Genomic DNA, 21,390 nt, shown 5'->3' with positions numbered 1-21,390 from the left:
CACATTTTCTAAAAACTTTCTGTGCCAGGTATGAGAAATAACTTGTTATTTTGACATTTAAGTGTGAAAAAAAACATCATAATAATTTCTTAATTTTCCAAAGAATTGTGGGGAAAAATTACAACTCAAAAAACTCACCATGTCTTTTACTAAATACTTTCTATTTTCCAAAAAGGGGTCTTTTGGGGGCTATGTGTACTTTCCTAGCATGTTAGGCTGGCCATACATTATACAATTATCTGGAGATTTTTGGTTTAGATTTACCAAAAACCATATAATAGGAGGACAAACCTAAACAACACTTTCAGTTGTATCCAATTAGGCAGGCCCTTGCACTACACAGTTGAAGGTAAATCTAAAGGAAATTGGGCAGAAAATTGGAAGATAATTGTATAATGTATGGCAAGCCTTAGGGCCTCAAGAAATGAAATAGGCCATCAGTGCTTCAGGTGTGATTAGGTGTGATCAATTTTCAATGATTGGTGCCATAGCTTGAAGACTCTAAACTTTCACACAGACTGAATAATATACACTGATTTGGGTTTTTTTTAACAAGGTTATGTAGCAGTATACATTTTTGCCTAAATGTATGAAGAAAAATTACTTATTTGCAAAATTTTATAATAAAAACAAAGAAAACATTTTTTTTTAAATTTGTGGTCTTTTTTCATTTATAATGCAAAAAATAAAAAACCCAGGGGCGATTAATTACCACCAAAGGTTCTATTTGTGTGAAAAAAAATGATAAAAAATTCATATGGGTACAATGTTGCATGACCGCGCAATTGTCAAAGTGCAACAGCACTAAAAGCTGAAAATTGGCCTGGGCAGGAAGGGAGTAAAAGTGCCCTGTATGGAAGTGGTTAAATAAATATGGATTACAGGTAAGTGCTTACAGGACAGTTTAAGAGTGACTTTGCCATTGTCAATGAATATATACATACTGTACAAAGTTATGTGAGAAAGGAATGGAAATTGTTGACCTTTTCAACATATTTGAACAGACAAATTTTAGATATTTAAGTAGAACTGGAACTATAGAACTATAGGCAAAATGTTTTTTTTTTTATTTTAGATAGAGGAACCCCTGCAAGCTTTTTTTTTGCCATCCGTGTTCTATTGTGGAAATTTCACTTTACTTCCTGGGGGAATTGCTTGGGGACCCCCAGGTCACCAGAACTAGGGTCCCCATTGGAATTTACCCCCCCCCCCCCATTACTTTTCTGGCGACAACCCAAAACTGGGGATTTTTTTTTACTTTCACTTTCAATGATAATGGCAAACAGGACAAATAGGGAGGGTGGATCTCCCTAATGGGGGCACAGACAGCAAAAACTAACAGGTTTTCTAATCCCTCTCCACTCTATCCAAAAAAAAAATGTTTTGCCTTTCAGTTCAAACAGTGCTTACAGATAATTATAATATACTTGAATAAAACACAAAGAAAATGTGTTTTTTTTAAATAAATATTTAACACAAATATCAATGGGTGCAATAGTACTGTGGAAAATGTAAGTACAACACTGGCATTAGAAGCTGGTATAGCCCCCTTTAGCAGAAATTAATTATTGTGTTTTCTTCAGTTGCACAATGTTTGTGGGTTTCCTCGGATAAACTACTCCTTTTAGTTCCCCTCATATTTCAGTAGGATTCAGTTGTTTGAGTTGGCCAGTCCATAAACCTACATTTCTTCTTTCTGAGCCTTTCTGGATTTTCTAGTGTGCTTTAGATCAGAGTTTTTCAACTGGGGTGCCATGACATAATGACATAAAGCCTGTACAGTCTTACCATGAAAGGGTTACTCTGTTAATCTGTGTACAGAGAGGAGAGAGAGAGCACATCCAGAATCTCCTCCTGGCCCTCTCCTTTTCTGGGATATTATCTGTTCTCATTCCAGCAAAACTGAAAGCTGTGCAAACCGGTCACCTGCGTCCTACCAACCGATGAAGTCATCTGTTGCTAAGGACAGGTCGGATTAGCACCGCAGCTTTCAGTTTTGCCGGCATGAGAACAGATAGCAGCACAGAGGAGGAGAGGGTCAGGAGGAGGTGTGGGATGTGCTCTTTCCCTTGACTGATTGATTACCTCCCCCTATCCCTCCCCTCTCCAGGCTGCTCATGTTCTGGCAGCAGAAATTGTTGGTAGGGGCAGTCATCAAACTCCGTACAGTCCTGCAGCAGGGGGGATATGGGGGGGAGTGGTTTTTCACAGAGCTGTAAGTCGTCTCAAATTGTATGTGTCAGCACCTGTGGTAGTGAGCTCTTATTGATCCTCAACTTGGGGTTCCCCAGGGCGCAGAGTCTAAGCCCCAGCCTGCTTCTTCACCAGAGCCCCTGATGGTGGGGATGGACTTTGCAGCAAGCTGGGACCAGGTCACAGCCCTAGGTATGCCCAGCTGAGGTTGAGGGGATCGCTCGCGGAAGCAGAGTATAATGGGAGGAGACTAACGGAATCCGATAGGCAAGCCGAGGTCAGGACAGGCGGAAAACAAGCAAGGTCAGAGAACGAAGCTGGGTCAGTACACGAGTAGTCAATGTAGGATTCAGACAGTAGTAACACACGGGAGCTCTGACAACTAGGAAGTTGCTCAGGCAAAGTGACCTAGTCTGAGCACGTCTTATATAGACAGGCAAACAAGGAGGCAGGCCAGGAAGTAATGGAAAGGAAGGAAATAAAACCCAGAGGACAGCAGACGACGCCCATAGATGAGCACAGAAACACATGAGAAGGGATCAGGAACAGGACTGCAGCAAGAAGGTAAGAACACAAACAAGAAACTGCAGGCTAACTTGTGACAGTATGTTTCCCAAACCGCACAAAAATGCACTGCATTTTGCAGATGCGCACAGGTGCCATTACACCCTGTTCCAAATTGTTATGCAAATTATATTTTTCTCATTTATCTAAATAATTGATGTAAATAACAGTCAGCATAATTCTCATGTTATCATGTTATCAACTATAAAATTCAAATTTTATTGAACAAACCTCCTAATGATAACAGTATTTTTTTTAAACATAAAAAACTTACAATGCACTGTTCCAAATTATTAAGCACAGTAAGTTTCAAAACACTTTATAGGTTGTAAAGAACTGAAAATTGTTATTTGTTGTGTTTGCAGCATATTTACTGAAATCAAAAGCTATTTCAATCAAACTTTTAACAACATTTTAACTTTTTAAACATTTTAACAGGTCACGTTACATTTTAACATAGGTCCCCTTATTTGATAGCAGCTTCACAAGTCTTGCATCCATTGAACGTGTGAGTTTTTGGACAGTTTCTGCTTGAATTTGTTTGGAAGATATCAGAATAGCCTCCCAGAGCTGCTGTTTGGATGTAAACTGCCTCCCACCCTCATAGATCTTTTGCTTGAGGATGCTCCAAAGGTTCTCAATAGGATTGAGGTCAGGGGAGGATGGAGGCCACATCATGACTTTCTCTCCTTTTATCCCCATAGCAGCCATTGATGCAGAGGTATTCTTTGCAGCATGAGATGGTGCATTGTCATGCATGAAGATGATTTTATTACGGAAAACATAGTTCTTCCTTCTGTACCAGGGAAGAAAGTGGTCAGTCATAAACTCCACATACTTTGCAAAGGTCATCTTTACACCTTCGGGGACCCTAAAGGGGCCGACCAGCTCTGTTCCCATGATTCCGGCCCAAAACATGACTCCACCACTGCCTTGCTGACGTCGCAGCCTTGTTGGAACAGGGTGGCCGTCCACCAACCATCCACTACTCCATCCATCTGGACCATCCAGGGTTGCACGGCACTCATCATTGAACAGGACTGTTTGAAAATTAGTCTTCATGTATTTTTCTGCCCAATGCAGCCGTTTCTGCTTGTGAGCATTGGTTAGTGGTGGCCAAATAGAAGGTTTATGCACAGTTGCAAGACTCTGGAGTACTCTACACCTTGATGTCCGTGGGACTCCAGAGGCACCAGCAGCTTCAAATATCTGTTTGCTGCTATGTAATGGTATTTTAGCAGCTGCTCTCTTGATCCGATGCATGGATCTGGCAGAAATCTTCCTCAATGTGCCTTTATCTGCATGAACCCGTCTGTGATCTGAATAAGCCACAAATCTCTTAATAGTGCGATGATCACGCTTACGTTTTTGTGAAATATCTAATGTTTTCATAGCTCGTCCAAGGCATTGAACTATTTCACTCTTTTCGGCAGTAGAAAGATCCTTTTTCTTCCCCATATTGCTTGAAAATGGTGCTCTGCTTAATAATGTGGAACACCCTTGTTTAGTAGTTTTTCCTTAACCCCTTCACGCCTAAGGGTAAAACAAATCTAAATGCCTAAGCACAATTCTGCAACGGTGACGTGTTAGTAAAACCGTACATATCGTCACAACTACTTTGTACATCCAGGTGGATTATACCTTGTTTTTTTCAGGACAAATTGGGCTTTCATTTGGTGGTAAATGGTCATGGATAGCTCCTAATTTTTTTTTATTATTAAAGGAAAACTGGGCCAAAATAGTAAAAAAAATAATTTTTTTAAATTTAACTGTGTGTTTCTTGTTACGACCATAACCTACCACCAAAGAACAGCTCAAAATACATTCTCCAGTTCTTGACGATCGCAGCGATACCATATATGTGTATGTTATTTGTTGTTTGTACCCGTAGTACAGTCCAGAAACAACAGTGCGCATTTTGTTTTTGTCTTTTTTTTTTATATAAAACACACTGTCACTGACATTGACATTAACACTAACTGACACTGATACCAATTTTTTTTTTAAATCCTGACCTTTGACCCTGACCTTTGCCCTTGACCCTGACCTTTGACCCTGACCTTTGACCCTGACCTTGACCCAAACACTAACCCTGGTACTGAACTAGATCAAACCTTGATCTAGGTATTTTTCTTTTTTTTTTCTATTATTCTTTAATATTTATTTATCTTTTTTTTTTTTTTTACAAACTTTTTTTTCTCTCTCTGTGTCAGGAGTTCGAGAGATACAATGTATCTCTCTTCTCCATTCATAGAGAGAGAGAAAACAAGGGGGCCGGGCTGCACAGTGATTGATCACTGTGATAGCCAATCAGAGGCTATCACAGCGATCACGTGACCCGGAATCGGGAGTCCCGGGTCCCAATCGTTAGAACGGGACCCGGGGCTCTCAGTGACACCGCGGTCTTGGTGCTGGGAGCGCGCCGAGCGGCGCGCTCCCAGCACAAAGACAGGTACGCAAATATGCGGCCCCACGGAAAAAAGCCCAGGTCCGTGAGGCCGCATATTTGTGTTACGTCGGCGTCAAGGGGTTAAATTGGGCTCACCTGCCAATCAAATTATCACAGGTGTCCGATATTGTTTTCAGTGATCAAAAGAGCCCTGAGACACAATGCCATCCATGAGTTAAACTGAAAAACAAAATATTTAATCTTTGTGACACTTAAATAGAATTTGCATAATAATTTGGAACAGGGTGTATTTCTTAATGGCACCCCCAAACATTCGCCAATTGCATGTACGGTTACGCTCACTAAAACGCATGGTACTGCACTACCATGCATTTTGGTGGGGCGCGATTTACAAATCATACAGTTTTTTGAATGTTTCACGGGCATAGAGCAGACACAGGAACATGCAAAAAAGTGCTCTTGCTAGGATGCAACTCCTTGTGTGAACAAACCCTCAGACTGGTGTGCCCCAAGATTGTGCACATTTCTAAAGTGTGCCTTGACTGAAAAAAGGTTGAATAGCACTGCTTTAGATTATTAACATGTTAAAACATCCAACATGTTCTGTAACTATGGCCACATAACTTTTTTTTCTTTAATTCATTAGTCTACAGCACATTTTTTTCAGAAGGTCTGGTCTATATGTTCAATGGCATGTAGTCTAAAGATGACTATACACTAGTATATTTTTAAATGAATGTTCATACAAGTGTTCATACTTAAATTTTTTGTACATTTGATGTCTGGACATCACTTAACCTCTTGGCCCCAGCTGAACGTAAATGTGCAGCCTCCCGGCATCTGGGCCTAGATGCCGAGCGGCCGCACATTTGCGTTCTATTAAAAAAAAACATATATGCTGAGAGTGCGTGCCCTGCCATGTCCAGTACTCACGGAAAGGTCCCAAACTCCTCTTTTGATTGGGACCTTTCCCGATCATGTGACTGCCGTGATGGTGTGTCACATGACCCTAAACCCCGCTCCCCGGCTTCTGAAACCCTTAAAGGGCCGGGAGGCACCAGCACCAAGGGGTTAAAAATACTTAAAAATTACATTTGCTTTTAACATTCACTTTCGGCATTAATGTAATTCCCCAAGCGAAAAACATATTTACTACTGCTTCAAATTTTCTAGTCACTGTGGTAAAAAATGAATGATGATTTGACCTCACTAATTATCAGAAAATGAAAAATTTTGAACAAATTTCTACTAATGTATAGCCAGCTTTACTGTAATATCCTCTTTCCATTGGGGTACCCCAAGACTCTGTCCTTGGGCCCCTCCTTTTCTCTCTCTACACCTCCTCCATGGGCCAATTGATAACCTCCCATTGCATCTATGCTCTATGCTGATGACACCCAGATCTATCTCTCCACTCCCCAGTTCACCCCCTTAATCTCCTAACATATCACAAATCTACTAAGCAACATATCAGTATGGATGTCATACCACTACCTTAAACTCAATCTTTCCAAAACCGAGCTTGTAATATTTCCCCCCCCCGATCCCCCATTAAGATCAACAGCACAACCATTGGTCCTCATGCCAGGGTTCTAGGTGTAATCCTAGACTCTGACCTCTTCTTTGAGCCTCGCACCCAATCACTGGCTAAATCCTGCCGCCTCAACCTCTGCAAAATTTCCAAAATCCGCCCCTTTCTGACCAGTGACACCCCAAAACAACTTATCCACGCCTTGGTTGTCTCCTGCCTTGATTACTGCAAATCCCTCCTCACTGGTCTTCTGTTACACAGGTTATCCCCCCTTCACTCTATTATGAATGCTGCTGCTAGACTCCTTATCAACTGATCAGCGACTGCTGCCCCTCTCTGTACACTGCCCTGCTGACTAATCTACACTGTCCTTTGGTCCCTTTCCTCCACCCTTTTGGCCCCTATCCTCCACCCTGCTTGCCCCTGTCCTCCACCCTGCTGATCCCTATCCACTGGACTGCTTACCTCCCATCCTCTTCCTGTACTTTTCCCTGCAAACTGCTGACATTATTTTCTGCCCTGTCTCAGATCCAATGCCCCCTGACATTTTTTACTGCACCCTCACATCAGACAGGCTATATCCGGCCCCAGTGTTAAGTCAGATGCCCTAGGCTGCCTGCTCTCATTTTGGACTGGTATTTAGCTTTTGAGAATTACTCATTTAAATTGCAGGAATTGGGGTGAATTGAGGTGTGATGGTACAGGAATTGGGCTGATCTGAATTCTGAAGGTGCAAGAATTGGGGTGATATGAGGTATGAATGTAATTGCATTGGGATTTATTTGAGATTTGCAGGTACAGTAATTGGGGTGACCTGAGGTCTGCTGGAGCTCGATTTGCAGCTGATCTAAAATGTGATCATGCAGGAATTGGGGAGATCTGATGTGGGAAGTTGCAGGAATTGTAGTGATCTGAGGTGTGATGGTACAGGAATTGAGGTGAACTGAGATGTGAAGGGACAGGAATTGGGGTGATCTGAGGTGTGAAGAGGCAGGAATTGGGCTGATCTGAGGTGTGATGATGCAAGAACTGGGGTGATCTGAATTGTAAAGGTGCAGGAATAGGGCTGATTTGAAATGTGAAAGTGCAGGAATTGGGGAAAGTGCAGGAATTGGGGTGATCTGAGGTGTGAATGTAATTGCATTGGGGTTTATTTGAGATGTGAAGTTGCAGGAATTGGGGTGATCTGAGATGTGAAGTTGCAGGAATTGGGGTGATCTGAGGTGTGATAGGGCAGGGATTGGGGTGATGTGAAGTGTGAAGTTGCAAGGTCTAGGGGTGCAGGAATTGGAACTGATCTGAAATGTGATTGTGCAGGAATTTAGGGTGATCTGAGGTGGGATGTTGCAAGAATTGTAGTGATCTGAGGTATGAAGGTGCAGGAAATGGGGCTGATATGAGGTGTGAAGGTGCAGGAATTGGGCTAATCTGCATTGTGAAGGTGCAGGAATTGGGGTGATCTGAGGGGTGATGGTGCAGGAACAGGAGTGGTCTAAGTTGTGAAGGTGCAAGAAATGGGGCTGATATGATGTGCGAAGGTGCAGAAATTTGGGTGATCTGGGAGGTGAAACTGCAGGAATTGGAGCTGATCTAAGGCGTGAAGGTGCAAGAATTTGGGTGATTTGATGTGTGAAGGGGCAGGAATTTGGGTGGTCTGAGGTGGGAATGGGCAGGAAGTTGGGTGGTCTGAGGTGGGAAGGGGCAGGAATTTGGGTGGTCTGAGGTGGGAAGGTGCATGAATTTGGGTGATATGAGGTGTAATGTTGCAGGACTTTGGGTGATATGAGGTGTGAAGGTGGAAGAACTGAGTTGATCTGAGGTGTGAAAGAGCAGGCATTGGGAAGGTGCAGGAATTTGGGTGATCTGATGAGTTATTAGGTTGACTGTTATCAACTCACTTTATTTGCAACTGTATAACGGAAATGAATATGCCAGCTTGGTAAAGGAAGCAGATACCATTGTATTTTACCACTTACCATTGACCTCTGAAAGCTCAATGATAATTTTGTACTTTTATGCTGTATCAAGCATTTACATTATAAAAATTTGTTTTCGTGATTGAGATTGTGAAGTTGACATTTTTTTATGTAGCTGGCACTCTCAATTTCTTTGAAAACATTTTTTGGCACATTATGCTCAAAAGATTGCCTACCCCTGGTTTAGACTTTTTTTCTGGTATGTATCCCATGCAGATTATATTTATTTCTGATTTCAGATGCATCTGATTAAAAAAATGTTGTGAGTGAAGATATCCATTCATTGTACACATGCTGTATATAAGGAAGGTGAATGGTTTCTTTGTACACAATGACTGAGACAAAGTGGCTGTGAACTGGATAAAATATTGCTGATCTTGAAATAGATGTTTATAGGTTGTGTGTATAGGTAATGAATACAAGATTAAATCTCAGGCCACGTTCTAGGTTTGGAACGTAAATTGCTCTTGAACTAAACTAAATTCACATATTTAAAAAAATAAAATAAATGCATTATGTTCAAATATATGTAGAATGTTTCTTCCATCTCCCTCTTCCTTTATTTTATCTTTCAGTTGGAAGTTTTTTCTGCTATTCTCAGATTTCCTGTTCTAGAGTGGCTACATTTGTTTTCCATGCCTACCTTGTGTATGTGAACATAGCCACCTTTTCTTACATACTCAAAAGATACACTTCATATCTAGGTGCAGACAATTTCAGCTTTATCGTAATTGTAATATGCATAGAGCAGAGCATGTGACCAGAAATAATGGCACAGCTTGCTCTAAACTAGTAGCTGTGAGGTGCATCAGTGGAGGATAGATGTACTTTTAACCTCTTGCCGCCCAGCCACTGTATTAAAATGGCCTAAATTTATGACTAACTTTGAGTTTACTATATATATTTTATAGCCAAAAGTAAAATATACAGTTTTTTCCTAAATTTTCGGTTTTTTTTGTATATAGCACAAAAATAAAAAGCGCACAGGTGATCAAATACCACCAAACGAAAGCTCTATTTGTGGGAAAAAAAGGACATAAATTTCATTTATGTACAGCATTGCATGTCCGCACAATTGTCAGTTAAACTAATGCAGCGCTGTATAGCAAAAAATGGCATAAATTGCAGTACAGTATCTATACCATAGTTTGTAGAGACTATAACTTTCACACAAAGCAATCAATATACACTTATTGGGATTTTTTTTACCAAAGACATGTAGCAGAATACATTTTGGCCTAAATTTATGACTAACTTTGAGTTTACTATATATTTTTTATAGCCAAAAGTAAAATATACAGTTTTTTTCAAAAGTTTCGTGGTTTTTTTGTTTATAACGCAAAAATAAAAAGCGCACAGGTGATCAAATACCACCAAAAGAAAGCTCTATTTGTGTGCAAAAAAAGGACGTAAATTTAATTTATGTACAGCATTGCATGACCGCGGAATTGTCAGTTAAACTAGTGCTAGTGCAGCGCTGTATAGCAAAAAAAGGCATACATTACTGTATAGCAAAAAAAGGCATACATTACAGTATCTATACCATAGTTTGTAGATGCTATAAATTTCACACAAAGCAATCAGTATACACTTATTGGGATTTTTTTTTACCAAAAACATGTAGCAGAATACTGTGGCTTAACCGTTTCAATACCGTGCAATTTTACACCTTCCTGCCCAGGCCATTTTTCAGGTTTCAGCGCTCTCACACTTTGAATGACAATTGCGCGGTCATACAACACTGTACCCAAACTAAAATTTTATCATTTTCTTCACACAACTAGAGCTTTCTTTTGGTGGTATTTAATCACCGCTGGGGTTTTTATTTTTTGCTAAATTAACAAAAAAAGACCAAAAATTTTGAAAAAAAAACACATTTTTCTTTGTTTCTGTTATAAAAGTTTACAAATAAATAATTGTTCTTCATAAATTTAGGCCGAGATGTATTCTGCTACATGTCTTTGGTGAAAATAACCCAAATTAGGATGTATTTTTTAGTTTGTAGGAAAGTTATAGAGTTCACAAACTATGGTATAGATCTGAATATTGATCAATCCTGAAGTACTGACGGCCAATCTAATTTCTTGAGGTCCAAGAATGTCAGAATAGTACAGATATCCCCAAATGACCCCTTTTTGCAGAGTAGACAGTCCGACGTACTTCATAAGAGGCATGGCGAGTTTTTTGAAGTTGTATTTTTTTGTCATAATTTTTCCGAAAATGAAAAAATGAAAAAAATTATTTTCACTATTTTTTTTTTTTACATACTGTCACCAGTGCAGTACAGCGTCATCATATAACTGGCATGGCGGTGAACAGGGACACTGACTGGTGACAGTATGAAAAAAAAATATATACTTTTTTTTTAATTTTTTTTTTTTTTATTATATTTAATTTTTTATTACATTTTTTTTATTTTTTTTAAGATTTTTCATATTTTACTATGACCAAAATAGTACAATGTTACCATAGTAACATTGTACTACTTTGGGGAAGTGATCAGTATTTTTTTTTTTTTTTACACAATTTGCTTATAGCAAAGAATTACTTTGCTATAAGCAAGCATTTACCTGAATGAAATCGATTCATTCAGCCTTTTTTTTTTTTTTTTTTTTTTGTGCTTAGCTGTGCATGTGACATGTGCATGTGATTAGCTGTGACCATTCACAGCTAGGCACTAGTATACAATGGATGTCATCATGAATGAAGCCATCCATGTATACAACTGTCATGTGACCTGCTGTGATTGGTCACAGCAGGTCACATGGTACCAGCAACGGGAGCCGGTACTCGGATCTGTCATCGGCCGTGTCCGAGGTGCACGGCCGCCGACAGATCGCACTGCTGCGCCGCTCTGCACTAGCGCAAACGGCGCATGTGCGGGAGCACGCCAAATGGCGTGCACCCGGAATGGAGGAGCACATCTGAAGCCGCCAAATGGCCATTGGCCGGGCGGCTAATGGTTAAATTTATGACTAACTTTGAGTTTACGATATATTTTTTAAAGCTGAAAGTAGAAAATATCGGGGGTTTTTTCAACATTTTCGTGTTTTTTTTTTTTATAGCGCAAAAAATAAAAAGCACACAGGTGATAAAATACCACCAAAAGAAAGCTCTATTTGTGTGAAAAAAAGGACGTAAATTTCGTTTGGGTACAGCATTGCATGACTGCGCAATTATCAGTTGAATTAGTGCAGCGCCAAACAGCAAAAAAAGGCCTGGTCATTAAGGGGGTAAATCCTCAGGAGTGCAAGTGGTTAATAAACCAACCTTAAATGATCTGCTTTAGCTGAGTACTTTTTTTTACTTGCGGACATCGTGGTTTGATTCGGTACTGGAGGTGAAAGTGACGGCTGATTACAGGATTACTGAATCCTGTATTGGGATTGTCTATCTTTCTAGCAAGCCTTTATTTGAAAGCCAGTGGTGGTGCAAGATTTGACAGCTATATGAATCTCACTTCTATTGTTGAAATTCTCAGCAAATTGATTGGTGAATCAACTGGGATGTTTTATTTTAAGTGTGGATTCACACATGTGCAGTGCGGATTGAAGCTCAGGTTTCACAGTTAATTGACACAGTAGTTATTCAGCAGTTCAGGTCAGGTTTACATCAGGTTCAGGACAGGTTTATATTAGGTTCAGGTCAGGATTTTGTCCTGTTCACAACTGATGACATGTGTGATTCAGAAGCGGTTCTCGTAGAAGTTAATAGCCTGTAATTCGCACCTGAACCAGACCGCACTGCTCAGAAACGTTGCAGGACTCTTTTTCAATCTGCACTGCCAGTGCACCAGACATATGTGAACAGGGAAGCAATGTTATTTTACATGTCATGCGGATTGGATGCGGTTTAAACTGCATATACATTATGTGAACCAGCACGAAAACACAGTGGTGAAAGTTGAATTAGTCTATGTTACACTCAAGGATTCTCATTACAAGCACTGCGGTATAGTTGTATGTGTTATTATGGAAACTTTATATATAGCTGGTTAATTTGCACATAACAAATGTACACTTAATCTCACTTAATAGTTTTGCAAGTTAAAAAAATATATATTTTGTAAAAATAAATAATGTTGTGAGGATTACCTACAGAACGCACAATAAAATGTTGGGGTTCTTGGGGACCTCTTTTTGCAGCATCTTGAGCTTCATTTGTTGGATCAGCTAATCCTGAACAATTGTCATGGAAATTTTGTATTGTTGGTCGAACTTTAAATGTGTCATATATTCGTGTTATTCATATGTCTCTCGTGTGGCTTAATTAAAGCTCTGAAGGCTGCAATTGGGCCATGCGCATGTACAATGTATGTATTACAGTACTCAGCTTGGTAATGGATGAGATGGCAGATCTGCGCTTATAGACCGGCGTGTATACCACCACGGCATTCCATGCGAATGCTGCTGTCAGTAGACCGTGGGCCTGTATCCACATATCAGCAGCATAGTACCACGTGGGCTTCATAACGCAATGCGCAAGCGGTGTGAACTCCACGTGTAGGCTTATGCATATCTTACAACCCATTACTAATCTGAACTGTATCTTGGATGGATGTGTTTTAATAAAGATCGTACCGGGCCCATCCAGGTACAGACTGGTATTTTTAGGAGATGCTTGTGCAGAGAATTTACATACCAATAGAAGCTAGTAGGACAGGAAATATGACCTCAGATGGCTCATAGGGGGGAAGGGGAGGAAGTCTGCTGACCTCAGAAGACTCATGGGGGAGGACCAGTGATAGATAATAGCAAAGGCTATGCTCCAATTGGAATGTACATCCTCTGTATAGGTACTCCCCATTGCATTGTTCGGTGGGAGGGGATTGACTTTATTCATGTGGGGGGCATGTGTGTATTTTTAATAAAACAGAGAGCTGAGCCTGAAGCCGGCCCTTATGTGGATTGCAACCATCCTAAGAGTGTCGTTTGATCATTCTAGGGTAACGGAGCTCCAATTCTCCCACATCTCAACAGAACCAAAGTATTTGGATGGGCAGGAATCGTGTAGTTTAGCTGCAGTCGTGGTAAGCGAGATTCGCACAGCTTTATGGGGGATTTCTGCGCATCCAACTGCGAGTACTCACGGTAAGGAGAAATTCGTTAAAGCGAATTTCCAAGACACAATTTATCATTCGATTTACTTCTGCTTCATTTGTAGATTATTATCCTCAAAGGTTGACCACTTGCCATCCTGAAGATTTACCCCATTTCCTGACCATGCCTCTTTTTGCTATTCGGCGCTGCAGTATTTCAACTGGTAATTGCACGGTCATGCAATGCTGTACCCAAATGAATTTTTTTTTTTTTTACACAAATAGAGCTTTCTTTTGGTGGTATTTGATCACCTGTGTGCTTTTTATTTTTTGCGCTATAAACAAAAAAAGACTGAAAATTTTGGAAAAAAAAAACAATATTTTTTACTTTCCGCTATAAAAAATATATAGTAAACGCAAAGTTAGTCATACATTTAGGCCAAAATGTATTCTGCTACATGTCTTTGGTAAAAAAAATCCCAATAAGTGTATGTTATAGCATCTACAAACTATGATATAGATACTGCAATTTACGCCATTTTTTGCTGTACAGCGCTGCACTAGTTTAACTGACAATTGTGTGGTCATGCAATGCTTTACATAAATTAAATTTATGACCTTTTATTTGGACAAACAGAGCTTTTTTTTGGTGGTATTTGATCGCCTGTGCGCTTTTTATTTTTCACGCTATAAACAAAAAAAGACTGAAAATTTTGAATAAAAACTATATTTTTTACTTTTGGCTATAAACAATATATAGTAAACTCAAAGTTAGACATAAATTTAGGCCAAAATGTATTCTGCTACATGTTTTTGGTAAAAAATCCCAATAAGTGTATATTGATTGCTTTGTGTGAAAGTTATAGTATCTACAAACTACGGTATAGATACTGAAATTTATGCCATTTTTTGCTATACAGCGCTGCACTAGTTTGACTGGCAATTGCACGGTCATACAGAGGTGTACCCAAACGAAATGTATGTCCTTTCTTTCACACAAAATAGAGCTTTCTTTTGGTGGTATTTTATCACCTGTGCGCTTTTTATTTTTTGCGCTATAAACAAAAACATTTTGAAAAAAAAACTATATTTTCTCATTTCTGTCATACAAAATATCCAAAAAACTCAAATTTAGTCATTAATTTAGGCCAAAATGTATTCTGCTACATGTTTTTGGTTAAAAAAATTTCAATAAGTGCTTTGTGTGAAAGTTATAGCATCTACAAACTATGGTATAGATCATCGAATTTACACAACTTTTACTTTGTGACTGCCTATCACATTTCATGAGGTGCTAAAATACCAGGACAGTACAAACACCCCCAAATGACCCCTTTTTGGAAAGTAGACACCCTAAGCTATCTGCTGAGAGGCATATTGTGTCCATGGAAGATTTTTTTTTTTTCCACAAGTTTTTGGAAAATGACAAAAAGTTTTTGGTTTTTTTTACATAAAGTTGTCATTTAAATGATATATTGCTCACAAAAACCATGGGTATATGTGGAATTACACCCCAAAATACATTCTGCTACTTCTACCGAGCATGGGGATACAACATGTGTGAGACTTTTTGGGAGCCTAGCCACATACATGAGCCTGAAATCCAATGAGCACTTTGAAAGCCTGAAGGTGCGTAACTTTCACATTTCACTTCCTCACTACCTATCACAGTTTCGGAGGCCCTGAAATGCCAGGATAGCACCAAACCCCCCCAAAATGACCACTTTTTGGAAAGTAGACACCCCAAGGAATTTAAAAAGAGGCATGGTGAGTATTTTTCAGATCTAATTTTTTTCTCACAAGGTTTTGAAATCTAAAAAAAGAAAAGAAAAAATATGTTTTTGTTTTCTTAATTTTCCAAAAACTTGTGGCAACAAACGAGATCTGCAAAATAATCACCATGCTTCTTATCAAATTCCTTGGGGTCTCTACTTTCCACAATGGGGTCATTTTGTGGGGGTTGGTGCTATCTTGGCATTGCAGGGCCTCCGAAACTGTGATAGGTAGTTAGGAAGTGTAATGAGGAAATAAAGCCCTTTGGGGTCCTGTACTTGGCTAGACTGCCAAAAAGTCTCTCACATGTGGTATCCCCGTACACAGGAGAAGAGAATGTATTTTGGGGAGTAATTCCACATATACTCATGGCATGTGTGAGCAATAAATCATTTAATTGACAATTTTGTGTAAAAAAAAAACTAATTTTTTGTCATTTTCCAAAAACTTGTGGTAAAAAAATAAGTTCATCTATTGACTCAACATGCCTCTCCGCAAATAGTTTGGGGTGTCTACTTTCCAAAAAGGGGTCGTTTTGGGGGGGGGGGCATTTTATGCCCAGCATTAGAAGTTTATGTCACACATCACTCTTCTAACCACCTGAAGGCCAAGCCTTTTCTGACACCTTGTTCACATGAAAAAAATCAGTATTTTTGCTAGAAAATTACTTTGAACCCCAAACATTATATTTTTTTTAAAGCATAAAATGGTGGGTGTTGCAATTTTTTGTCATAGTATTTGCGCAGTGATTTTTCAAATGCAAATTGTTTTTAAAAAATACACTTTTTTTTAATTTTAACGCATAAAAACACAATATATTGGCCAATTATTTGGTAACTTATAAAAGATGATGCTATGATGAGTAAATAGATACCAAACATGACATGCTTTAAAACTGTGCATGCCCAGTGCAATGGTAGCAAACTAAATAAATAAATAATTTGCGCTAGTAAATGTGTATAAATATATAAATATATATAAAGAAATCATCAAATCATAAGTCCAGAAAAAAATATATATATGCCAATACCACAAAAAAAAATATAAAAAAACTTTTAAGTGCAAAAAACTTTTGTGCAAAAAAAGTGTCTAAATATGAAAAATTTCACCAAAAAACCTTGATAATATAATGGCAGATCATCCATAAATATATCTTCAGAAACGGAAACTCTGCAACACACCGATCCTCATCGATCGAAATAACAGGATGAAAAACTTTGTAGTTAATCGAAAATCCACTTCTCCAATAGATAAAGGACCACCTTCAAACGTATCCATGGGGGGAAATGCCAAGCACTCGAGAGAAACAGAAAGACTTCATGGTGCAATATTATAAAAACCAATTCCTTTATTAGGTACTCATTGCACTTACTCAAGATGTGTCCCAGCCGACACCAGCATCAACAGCATAACAGCAATCACATAAACGAGCCTGGCTACTCAGCACATGCGCAGTAGCTGGCAGCCAAAAACGTAATGACGTCACATCAATCAAGCTCCGCCCTACGCGTTTCGTCATCGACGTCCTCACGGAGCGGATAGATGTGAGACGTCTCAACCTCCTTAAGTATTCACTCACAGGAAACGAACAGCTGACATCAATGGGGAATCAAGCAAAGCAAGCCGCCCCACAGATGACAGGAGTCCACAAAGGATATACAATGTATCCAATATATTTGCCATCACAAGCAAAAAAACTTTAAAACAAGAGAACAAAAATAAAATAAAATGAAATTTAAATAAAACACTAATGATAAATAAATTAAATAAATAAATACATTAACGGGCCAGTACCCTCTAAGACTGTGTTTCAAAAAGGGAACTTAAAGGGCCAGTAACACTTTAAACACAAATAAAGGGGAACTCTAGTAATAATACAAAAATAATGCAGAAATTGTACAAAAAGCATACAATCTCCCATATATCATCTTTAAACAGTTGCCTATATAAAAATATACTTAAAATAACATAAAAATTAAAAATTTGTGAGAAAACAATTCAAATCTATATCGACATTTAATCCAAATGGTTGCAAGGAATTTAGTTCATAAATCCAAAACGTCTCTTTTTTGGAAATCTCATTAACCAAATCCGAGCCCCTCCAATGGGGTTTTACCATCTTGATCCCATAAAAGGTAAGTAAGCTCGGATCACAATTATGTACCAATTTGAAATGTTTGGATACACTATGTTTATCAAATCCTTTTACTATGTTTCTTATATGTTCGCCTATTCTTGTTTTTAAACATCTCCCAGTTCTCCCAATATATCTCAGATGACATGGACATTCTAAAACATAAATCACATGTGTAGAATTGCATGTAATCAGGGATTTAATATCATATTCTTTTTTGGAAAATGAAGAGCAGAATGACTTTCTTTTTTTATTATTACCAACTTTTACAGTCCTACAAACTTTACACTTCCTACAAGGAAAAAAACCATTTAAATTTGGAAACAGATCGAACTTTTTTGGGGGTTCGATGACATTGCGAGCCAGTTTCATCCTAAGAGACTTATTTTTCTTATAAATGAATTTAGGAGTTTTAGATAAGAATTTATTTAGTATATCATCTTTTAACAAAATGGGCCAATATTTTTTAAAAATTCGTTCAATATTTTTGTATTGCATATTATAGTTAGTAATAAAGGGTACATTATTTTCAAATCCCAAATGAGCCTTTCTATTTCCAAGAAACGTCTCCCTATCTTTAATACTAATCGAATTTCTCTCTTTAATCAAAAAGGTCTTATCATACCCTTTCTCTATAAATCTTTCAGTTAACACCTCAGATTGATCCAAAACAAAATCTTTGTTAGCGCTACAATTTCTTTTTAATCTGGTAAACTGACTTTTTGGAGTGCTATATAACCAATTTGGATGGCCAGAGATGGCGCTATACAAGAGGTATATTGATGACATTATAATGGTATGGGATGGATCCAGAGAAAAGCTCGATTCCTTTATGGAATATATTAATATGAACCGCTATGGATTGAGATTCACTGTTATTAGTGATTTTGAGCAAATTAATTTTTTGGATCTGGTCCTATATAAAGATAATGGCCAAATTTGTACCAAAACTTACTTCAAGGAAGTGGACAAAAACAGCTATATACCTATTTCTAGTGGACATCATCCAAATTGGTTATATAGCACTCCAAAAAGTCAGTTTACCAGATTAAAAAGAAATTGTAGCGCTAACAAAGATTTTTTTGATCAATCTGAGGTGTTAATTGAAAGATTTATAGAGAAAGGGTATGATAAGACCTTTTTGATTAAAGAGAGAAATTCGATTAGTATTAAAGATAGGGAGACGTTTCTTGGAAATAGAAAGGCTCATTTGGGATTTGAAAATAATGTACCCTTTATTACTAACTATAATATGCAATACAAAAATATTGAACGAATTTTTAAAAAATATTGGCCCATTTTGTTAAAAGATGATATACTAAATAAATTCTTATCTAAAACTCCTAAATTCATTTATAAGAAAAATAAGTCTCTTAGGATGAAACTGGCTCGCAATGTCATCGAACCCCCAAAAAAGTTCGATCTGTTTCCAAATTTAAATGGTTTTTTTCCTTGTAGGAAGTGTAAAGTTTGTAGGACTGTAAAAGTTGGTAATAATAAAAAAAGAAAGTCATTCTGCTCTTCATTTTCCAAAAAAGAATATGATATTAAATCCCTGATTACATGCAATTCTACACATGTGATTTATGTTTTAGAATGTCCATGTCATCTGAGATATATTGGGAGAACTGGGAGATGTTTAAAAACAAGAATAGGCGAACATATAAGAAACATAGTAAAAGGATTTGATAAACATAGTGTATCCAAACATTTCAAATTGGTACATAATTGTGATCCGAGCTTACTTACCTTTTATGGGATTGAGATGGTAAAACCCCATTGGAGGGGCTCGGATTTGGTTAATGAGATTTCCAAAAAAGAGACGTTTTGGATTTATGAACTAAATTCCTTGCAACCATTTGGGTTAAATGTCGATATAGATTTGAATTGTTTTCTCACAAATTTTTAATTTTTAATTTTTATGTTATTTTAAGTATATTTTTATATAGGCAACTGTTTAAAGATGATATATGGGAGATTGTATGCTTTTTGTACAATTTCTGCATTATTTTTGTATTATTACTAGAGTTCCCCTTTATTTGTGTTTAAAGTGTTACTGGCCCTTTAAGTTCCCTTTTTGAAACACAGTCTTAGAGGGTACTGGCCCGTTAATGTATTTATTTATTTAATTTATTTATCATTAGTGTTTTATTTAAATTTCTTTTTATTTTATTTTTGTTCTCTTGTTTTAAAGTTTTTTTGCTTGTGATGGCAAATATATTGGATACATTGTATATCCTTTGTGGACTCCTGTCATCTGTGGGGCGGCTTGCTTTGCTTGATTCCCCATTGATGTCAGCTGTTCGTTTCCTGTGAGTGAATACTTAAGGAGGTTGAGACGTCTCACATCTATCCGCTCCGTGAGGACGTCGATGACGAAACGCGTAGGGCGGAGCTTGATTGATGTGACGTCATTACGTTTTTGGCTGCCAGCTACTGCGCATGTGCTGAGTAGCCAGGCTCGTTTATGTGATTGCTGTTATGCTGTTGATGCTGGTGTCGGCTGGGACACTTCTTGAGTAAGTGCAATGAGTACCTAATAAAGGAATTGGTTTTTATAATATTGCACCATGAAGTCTTTCTGTTTCTCTTGAGTACTTGGCATTTCCCCCCATGGATACGTTTGAAGGTGGTCCTTTATCTATTGGAGAAGTGGATTTTCGATTAACTACAAAGTTTTTCACCCTGTTATTTCGATCGATGAGGATCGGTGTGTTGCAGAGTTTCCCTTTCTGAAGATATATTTATGGATGATCTGCCATTATATTATCAAGGTTTTTTGGTGAAATTTTTCATATTTAGACACTTTTTTTGCACAAAAGTTTTTTGCACTTAAAAGTTTTTTTATATTTTTTTTTGTGGTATTGGCATATATATATTTTTTTCTGGACTTATGATTTGATGATTTCTTTATATATATTTATATATTTATACACATTTACTAGCGCAAATTATTTATTTATTGGTACACTTTATATATGGTGATTTTTTGCAGCTGGTACACTATTAGTAAGTTATATAATTTTGACCATAGGCGCTATTATTAATTTTTCTAATGGTAGCAAACTGCATACATTTTTAATAGGCAATGCTTTAAAAGCCTTTAAAAGCTTCCATTTTGGATTTAAAGAAGTCGTCTAGTGCTAGAATTACTGCTCTTGATCTGACGTTTGTGGCAATACCTCACATGCATGGTGAAACCGCTGTTTACATACTGGCACGGGATCAAGGCTCACGCCTGGGGAGGGTGGCAAGAGTACTTTTTTTTTCTTTAATTATTTTTCCACTGTTCCTTTCATTTTTTTTCTTTGATCACTTTTAATTGCTATCCCCAATGGGAATTGTCATATATTCTTTTTTGAGAAATCTGGGGTCTATCAGACTCTAGAAATCTCCTCTGCCCTTACATTATCTAATCTCACCAAGATCGGTGTGATCAGATGCTTTTCCAATTTACAAATAGCACTGTTTATATCCTGTGAAACTGAAGTGATGAAATGCTCATAGCTTCCGATTTCTCAGACTATAGATATGAATGGCACCATTCCAGTCTCCAATCAACTCTATGATCAGCTGGCAGAAACAAAGGCTGCATTCTCAGGTTACCCTGATGGCACGGGACTGCCCGAGAAGACCGTGGAAGGCAGGGGGGAGGGGGGGAATTGTCTCCAGCTGCTTGTAAAAGCAATCCTGCAGCTAAGTAGCCACTAGGACTGCTTTTACATGAAAGCCCGTTGCCGGCTGAAAAAAACGATACCAGCTGCAAGCATC

General features: G+C 38.1%; 1 protein-coding gene across 8 annotated transcripts in view; it reads right to left on the bottom strand.

Moving 5' to 3' along the window:
* SEMA6B (semaphorin 6B) overlaps positions 1 to 21,390 on the bottom strand; it is a 1,127,599-nt gene that overhangs the window by 470,229 nt on the left and 635,980 nt on the right. The gene's annotated exons all lie outside the window — the stretch shown is intronic.

Source organism: Staurois parvus, unplaced genomic scaffold, assembly GCF_062004578.1.
Source record: "Staurois parvus isolate SC_StPar_1 unplaced genomic scaffold, SC_StPar_1.0 ptg000439l, whole genome shotgun sequence".
NCBI classification, from domain to species: Eukaryota; Metazoa; Chordata; class Amphibia; order Anura; family Ranidae; genus Staurois; species Staurois parvus.
The sequence above is the reverse complement of the archived record's forward strand: the minus strand, read 5'-3'. Positions and strand labels throughout refer to the sequence as shown.